Genomic DNA, 8,726 nt, shown 5'->3' on the forward strand with positions numbered 1-8,726 from the left:
GTTTTGTCTCTGTACTCCAGAACTTTGGATTTGAAATGATACAATGACTATAAGGTTAAAGTACAGACTGTCAGCTTTCATTTGAGGGTATTTTCATCCATAACAGGGTGAAACGTTTAAAAATGACATCCCTTTCGTACATAATCCCCCCATTTTAGGGGACCAAAGTATTGGGACAAATTCACTTACATGTGAATTAAAGTAGTAAAATGTTTAGTATTTGGTCCCATATACCTAGCGCGCAATGATTACATCAAGCTTGTGACTCTACAAATTTGTTGGATGCATTTGCTGTTTGTTTTGGTTGTGTTTCAGAGTATTTTGTGCCCAATAGAAATGAATGAATGGTAAATCATTTCTAAACACTTCTACATAAATGTGGACACTACCATGATTACGGATAATCCAGAATGAATCGTTAATAATGACGAGTGAGAAAGTTGCAGACTCACAAATATCATATTTGTGCATAATCATGGTAGCATCCACATTAATGCCCCTGAACAAGGCAGTTAACCCACTGTTCCTGGGCCGTCAGTGAAAATAAGAATTTGTTCTTAACTGACTTAAAATTGTATTTATTTTTATTTTTATGTAGAAGTGTTTAGAAACACATTCTATTCTTATTTACAATAACAGTGACTCCAAAATGACACAATACATTATTTACCATTAATTTCTATTGGGCACAAAATAACCTGAAACACAACCAAAACAAACAGCAAATGCATTCAACAAGTTTGTAGAGTAACAATCTTGATGTAATTATTGCGTGCTAGGAATATGACACCAAATACTAAACATTTTACTACTTTAATTCACATTTTGACCCTAAAATGGGGGGAACAAAAAGTGCTGTAATTTCTAAACGGGTTTCACAGAGATGAATGATGAAAATACCCTCAAATTAAAGCTGACAGTCTGCACTTTAACCTCATAGTCATTGTATCATTTCAAATACAAAGTGCTGGAGTATAGAGACAAAACAACAGAACATGTGTCACTGTCCAAATACTTTTGGAGCTCTATTAAATGAAGAGTAAGATTTGCTTAACTGCCAAAATTCTGCATTTTGACATGTCCCTCTGTGCACTCTCTGTGACTTCTAGGAAGATGATTTTAACCCACTTAACACCAAAATATCCCCTAAGTTTTCACCATCATTGTAAAGCCATAGTTATTTTATTACTTTGATAAAGTTATTTCTGAAGACTATTATTTATTTAATGTGATTAGTGACTCATTTTAAGGTGAAATAAAACACCTGTCCGCCATTTTAAGGTCAACCCTGTTACGTCAACTAAGCTCTCCTTTTAATATGAAACTATTCCCCTTTAAAAAAATAAAATAAATAACAACATTGAACATCTAACAGTCTAATCATAGTGTAAAAGCAGGTGAGCTGTTTCTACTCTTTTTGGACATTTTCTGGTATTTTGTGGTGGAAAACTGAGTGGGTCGAGCATAACACATCAACCCTGTTACCAATAGATAGACAGGCTAGAAATGTCTTAACAATTGCATTTTTTGTTGTTGTGAAGCTTGCATTCAATTGCCCCTCCCTGTTGCACACAACAAGCTCCCATTCCCCCTGTCACAAGGGGATTTATGGCTGATTTTAAGATAAATCGTCAACCTTGTTGCAGTCAACCTTCTTACTGTCAACCTGTTACTTTATGTGGCACATACTAAAACAAAATGTAACCTCTTGATATGGGAAAACATGTTTTTTCTTCAATTGAACATGTGCTCTTTATGACAGAATGTAATAATTTGGTGAAATACGTTTTTTTCCCCCCCACCAAGTTACACTACCCAAAAGGGACTCATTTCGTGGATTAAAAAAAAATATATATATATATATTTATTCATTATTTAACCAGGTAAGTTGACTGAGAACACRTTCTCATTTGCAGCAACGACCTGGGGAATAGTTACAGGGGAGAGGAGGGGGATGAATGAGCCAATTGGGATGACCCAGTAAACAAATAATCACCTATAGAGCTTTTATGTAAAATGTATAGTAGCTGGTGATCTTGAAAACCACACAGGGGGGTTAACAGCTGTTTGATACCTGTCCTTCAGTAGTCTTAGCTGTGGCTCTCATAAACATCTTATGGGCTAAGCTGTCATAACCTTGAGACGTGTGCAGTTCCACCCACTCTGGGTTTATCAGCTTGGCTCTGCAGGGAAGCACATACACATGGTGACATAGTGTTAGAAATAACTTGTGTGTGTGTGTGTGTACAAACAGACTTAGACATGAGCACAGAGTAGGCTATGTTAGGCTGTTAGGAGGAAGGGGGGGTCAGTCTAAACCCCAGCATTTCAAGTTGTTGAAGTACCTGGATGGATAAAGAAAGATTGAGTTCCTTAGCTATTGCTAAAAACCCATAAAAATACAAGACAATAGCATAGGCTATTGGACAGGTGCATCTAGACCAGCCTACCATTCATAAACAGGCAGATTATATGTCACTTCTTGCCAGTGCCGTTGAGTTTCGTAGGCCCCTTACATAGGTGGTTTGCCAGCCCCTGGAAATAAGATACATGTGTGAATATGCAGCTAAATGATAATAACTACTAGCTAGCTACAGCAATACTATGCAGAGGAAGAGAGCATAGTCATGCTGCTGAACAGTGGCAGCAAGCTGACTCTCATATTTTTGTTCGTCTAATGGCCATAATAACTGCACCAAAATACCGGCTGCCTTTCACCACTCAAAATCAGCAATTTGATACGTTCACAACGCCACGCTAGCTAGCTAGCTATGTTTGAAACTGAGAGCTGTCAGTGAGCACTGCAGGTGCAGCATTAGCACAAATAAAGCTAGCTAGTCCACTTCCTACCTGAATACGAGTTCAAGGATACAGCCCATCTCGCCGTAAGACCGAGCAAAACACAAAGGGATACAAGACTCCAGTTCTCCATGCCCGCGAGCATAAAATAGCTTTATTATCGGCAACGAAATGCTTTAATTCTCGGTGCATGTTGCAGATTCCTGCAGGATTGTTGTTTACACTTCATGAACACGTGACAGCAGGCGCTGGGTGATGACGTACCTCTATTCCTCTCGGTGCCTTTTTGATTAGAGATGGATGATGCTGAATGAGGTCGATATATAGAATATTCGATCCCCATCAAAAGTGGCATAAACCGACATGTTCACATCAAGTGTCAAATATGCACAGGTAAGAGGTGAAAAAGCAGAGATAGTAAAGGATGTATCCATTTTGTTTGTTCATTTGTGATTTGTAGATTTATGGAACCAGTTTGAACATGAGTTTGAACGCTTAGCAACCGTTTCCAGGTGTTGGTCCAAATGATAAACGAATGCCTAGTCTGAACATTCGACTGACTTATTTTTRTACAAATGATTAGCCTGAAACTTCAGTGATGAGTGCTATGACAGCCATGATTCTCTCTGGAGGATTGACATAAAGGAGAGAGGCTATAGGCTAATCACAACAATATGTGACAAAAATATGAGGTCATTTATGAATGTCAAAATACTGTAGCAGAATATACTGTATCACCAAGGTGCTTGTTGTCACCTCCAGCCCAGTTACTTTCTGCCAGAGGCACATCCTGGATGACCTTTCAATCCAGTGACATCTACATTACAACCATGTCTCTGTTTCCATTCTGAGGGGTAAGAAGGTATTGGATAAAACACAGCACTTCTTTGTGGTTCACCCATCAATTATTTATAAATAATAATAACCTTGGACAACTGCTGATTTGCAATGACTTTCATTACAATGAGAAGCCTATAACTCATTGATGGCCATTAGTTATTAATACCCTGGTGTGCCAGCTTTACTTTGTCATTTATTGCTTCATCTCTGTGCCTTTTAAATATTCAGTAACTGCTGTATCTACATTTACTGTCTATGATCTGGCCTGGCTTGTCACCCCTGCTATAATTCTATATTGAAGGCTTTCCAGGTCTTGCCTGACAATGCACTGTGTTGAACTGGCACCCTATTCCCTGATGCACCATATWGTGAATAGGGTGCCATTTCAAATGCAGACCCAGTCGTTGGTTATTCCTTTACCCGTGTTTCGAATGTATAGAATAGAGTAGGCAATGGTTGTGGAGAAGGAGATGAGGCAATGCAGCCTTGTTCTTTGCTTGCCAATTGCCACTTGAGTCCATATGGTTTTTTACTATACCTATGTTTTCTACCAATCCAATAGAGTGGGGAATGGATGTGGAGCAGGAGACGAAGGAACGGAAAACAGCTTAAGCTGGGGTACTCTTATCATCATCATCATCATCAGGGTGACCAATGACTGAAGGTGCTGCTGCTGGACTCTAGTGGATGCCTGTCTGTTTGCCCTTAGGGGATGAAAGGATCAATTAAGTAATGAAGTAACTCTATCCAATAGGTGACACTTGTTGTTGCTACAACACAGTGTTATGACAATAACAACATTGTAATGGCACAATGGCAGTGGTAGCTAAATGCAACAACCAGGTACGCAACCATATTAATAATAAGAATAATGATATAATAATAATAATAATAATAATAATATGCAACCATTTTGTTTTGTTTGCAGGGTTAATATAATTATTGACCATTTGCCATAGATCATAGGTAATTATTGAAATATATTTGTAGATCTCATTACACACACACACACACATACATACATACACATACACATTCCCAGTAAATTGCACTTCGGATAAACTGAAACACCTTGGAGATGGATCAATAAAGTATTCTCATTTTTAAGAAACAGTGGGAAATTGGCCTACAAAACAGAGATATTATTTTGGGAATGTCACCTGGAATATTAGCTATGTGTCATCTGGAAAATGGATCAATAAAGTATTCTTCGTTGTATACAAATAGGCTACACAAAACGTAGCCTACATTCCCAACTGAAACACCTTGTATAGCTAATAAAGTAGGCAGTACAAAACAGAGTGATCATCATGGGAATGTGTCATTTGCAATAGTAGAGGTGCGAGTTCCATATTAGAGAATGCATTTTATATGGTGAGTCAATTTGTGTCAACCAGATGACATAGGCCAGTATAAGGCCCTTATGTGCAACTATATGGGAAATGTGTTCCTTGTTTTCTCTGTTGTAGGCCTAGTACATGTCAAATACAAACATTTAGAACACATTTATACACAGACACAACTGTAAATAAACGTAAATAATAGGTGAGGCTATTCTGTAATATTGCTATTAGTATTACTCAATCTTCACTCAAAATGCCTTGCTATATACTGTATACTCAGCTAAGCTTTCATTTACAGCCCAAATTTGATTTTATATAGGCCTACTGTATTAATGCAAGACTCTTTTTTAAATTATTAWGTCAAGTATACGAGAGAATCTCTGTGGTGTTCCATGCTGACTGTGCTGTCAGTATTGAGAGTGTGTTAAGGGGTTGTGGGAACCGCTTGTCCTCGCTATCCATACACCCCACCTGCGCAGGGCGCGAGAACAGGTGCAGCTGCAAAAGGTCAACGTCGTGTGTGATTGTGAGCACCGCGCAATCTACTAAACGCAGCAACTTTCAACAGAGCTCAATAGGTTTTTTAGGCCACCCTAAAACGGAAACGCGTCCAAACATTTGTGCGCAGGTGATCATTCTTCCCGTGTTGTAAGCCATTTCGTCGGAGAAGACGTGGCTATGTCTGTATGATTATTAGCCTATTCATCATATTTGACATATAGTAGCTTACTAGCCTATATACCCTATCTATACGGCAAAATCTTAAAACCTTCAAATGGCTAAACCAGGCTTGTGGGGGATGCGTCATTTCCATCCAAAAACGTATTTGATCGAGACCTGTAATAAATATGAATGTTTAAATACCAATTTGAAGTTTATTCATATAACTAATAGCAATACATATTATCGTTATTGTTGTCCATAAATAGGTTAAGCTTGTTTTTTCGTCTTATTTCAAGTCAAAATAGTTTCATTATAATAGCTTATTTTTCATATSGGCTCCGATTTTTTTTTCTAAGAAAGTATTATGGGAAAGACAATTATTTCATTGTGCACAATATGAAAAGACTTACATATTGTGCACAACAATTCGTCAAAGCAACCTGAGACTGCAACAAGAATAAAAAAGTAACTTTGTCCTGATATTTAAGCTTACATTATGCAGCCAATTATTTTGAGGATTGTGATTGTCAAAACGAGTTGGCAGCCCCTGTCAGTCTGCTTAAGGAGCTCTGGTGGTCCCCGGTTGCAATGCCCATCGAAGGTTACTACTTGACGTCAGGTATATAAAAAGCATGGGATCTATTATAACCTTGCACTTGTTAAAGAGTCAACTATTTCCCACCAGCTGCCCCTAAAATAGACACACTATTAAATCCCGTTGAATCTAAACAATGTCACAGTGTCCCTATTCCAAGATAAATAAGATCTACCAAACCACCCCAGTATATGAACCTACTCATTCTAACAGAACAGTAGCTGCTGAAGAAAGTCACCCATAATTCACAATTCAGGGCAGATATTTAGGACTTGCCTTATGTTTCTCTGTGTTTAAATTGCTTTGCACAAGAATACAGGTGTCAATAAACGCCACCTAGCGATGTTCACCAGTCATTGCTGTTACACGGTTATGTGTGTGTTATTGTGTGTTACATTCTTAACGGTGAATACAGACCAGGCAGAACCCGAAAAAGACAGGGGCGGAATGGCTCCATCGAATAAAAGCCATATTCTTATCAAACTAATAGACTACCGGTATTGCATGACAATATAGACTGTAGACCTATGTAGGCTTAAGTGTTCTCAATTGCTGATGTTTTTGTTTTGCTAGAGATGAATTGTTATACTGCCTGCTTAATTAAAATGTATCACTCTTACTCAAGACATAATAGAGAACATGGTAATAATTATGAGACACATACCCACATTGCGTCAGTCAGAGTTTTTTGGGAAATAACCAGCTTGCCAATTAAAAATAAACATTTTAATGAACAACCGTCGGTTGATAAGAGTTCGTTTATTAATACACAAATTTCAATTAGACATGACATTATAGCCTAATATAGGATCAACAATCGCCTATCGAAGTGATTGTAGGCCTTACAAATCTCCACTCACAACGAACGTCCCAAGGTCTACATTTTACTACAGTATTTTTCCTCGAAAGCCAGTAGACCTGGGCTTATATGGCATCATATTAGATATATGTCTTCTAAGAGACGCCTCTGCATCGCTACGTCCTGTAAATCATCGGTGGTATGTGATATCAAATCGGAGCAATGCGCATGACAATGTAGTCTCATCTGAATGACTAAGAAGTCAGTCGTGGAATGGGCGCCCCGTTATCCAGTGTCATTGAGAAGCTCTGCCTCAGCAGCTTCTTCAGACTGAAAGTGAATTCAAACAGATAGCCCTTTCTCTGTTCACACGAGTATCAGTTCAAAATAGCCCCCCTAACCCTTGTCCACTGCACCGGCCACACACACCATCCACCATTTGCTGTTTGTGTAAAACTGATTAGCCAGACACAACTGTGAAACTAAGTGTTACTTTTATAGTAGCAACATGCAAACATGTTTATATCTCCTTAGTTTCTCTTGTAACAGGACACCTTAATGTCTCGGCGTCTGGGCTACCTGTTTAGGCTAGAGCATCTGCACTGCATAAGCTTCCTCATTATGAAATCCAGTTTCATTTTCATGTTAGTAATGTTAGTGAAAACATTAGAAACAACTTATTTGATAATAAAGTATTTTACTATTTTTGAGCCACCAAAATGATTTGCATACCGGTCCTAATGCTTATATGTTTGTTTCAAGTTTTATTTTTATTTAACTATGCAAGTCAGTTTTAAGAACAAAATATTATTTTCAATGACGGCCTAGAAACAGTGGGTTAACTGCCTTGTTCAGGGGCAGAAGGACAGGTTTTTACCTTGTCAGCTCGGTTACTAGTCCAACGCTCTAACCACTAGGCTACCTGCCGCCCCAGGTAGTAATATAACAAGGAGGCAGAATGTTGAATCGAGCGTTCTATGGACTTATAATTTCAAGACATCAGAGTAGCCTAATTTCTGATTTGTGTTTAGGCCTATATTCTATTCCTGTTCAAATATATTTAATTGTTTTCACATCTGTAAATAAGCCATCATAAGGCACTAGCACAAATAGGCTATAATGATATAGTTATTGTCATGCCAAATTATAAGATGATATCATAATAAACAAACCACAAACTACTTTTAAAGACAGATGAATTTAGGCCTAACTGTAAATTGATATTGATAATGAAGGGATATTAAATTAAATGAAAGATTTCCTAATTTGTAATATCAATAGGCATATTTTATATCGATATTACATTTTAACTTTAGGAAATTACCTGTGTTTTAAGTTACTAATTTATTACTTGCTCGAGGTAATAAACACGTCACTACACTCTCACCTAATTATCATAAGCATGCCAATAGAAATATTGAAAGGATAGAGGCCTACCTTTATTATTGGCCTTAAATTAAATGCACCGGTTTCCAATCTGTTTTAATTGTTAAATATGTTTACATTTTTATCTAGGCTATTTGCTTACAAATCCATACTGATAGTTCTTCATATCCAAGTCTACTTTCAGATTATTTCCAACTATTAAAATGGTTTCAATTAGAGACGTTTCAATAGTAATTGTCACACAGCAGATCTATATCAGATAATTCAAAAACTACATAAAGAAAATGAATACTGCTAATGC

The 8,726-nt window shown here is 37.5% G+C and overlaps 1 long non-coding RNA gene across 1 annotated transcript; it reads right to left on the reverse strand.

Annotated features, from left to right (window-relative positions):
* On the reverse strand, positions 1–3,017 carry LOC111971369 (uncharacterized). Its single transcript, XR_002878253.2, has 3 exons — positions 2,851–3,017; positions 2,451–2,535; positions 1–2,183 (listed from the first exon to the last, which is right to left on the reverse strand). It is a non-coding gene; the product is annotated as an uncharacterized lncRNA (long non-coding RNA).
* Positions 3,018–8,726: the final 5,709 nt, after the last annotated feature.

This window comes from Salvelinus sp. IW2-2015, linkage group LG13 (genome assembly GCF_002910315.2).
Source record: "Salvelinus sp. IW2-2015 linkage group LG13, ASM291031v2, whole genome shotgun sequence".
In the NCBI taxonomy this organism is placed as follows: Eukaryota; Metazoa; Chordata; class Actinopteri; order Salmoniformes; family Salmonidae; genus Salvelinus; species Salvelinus sp. IW2-2015.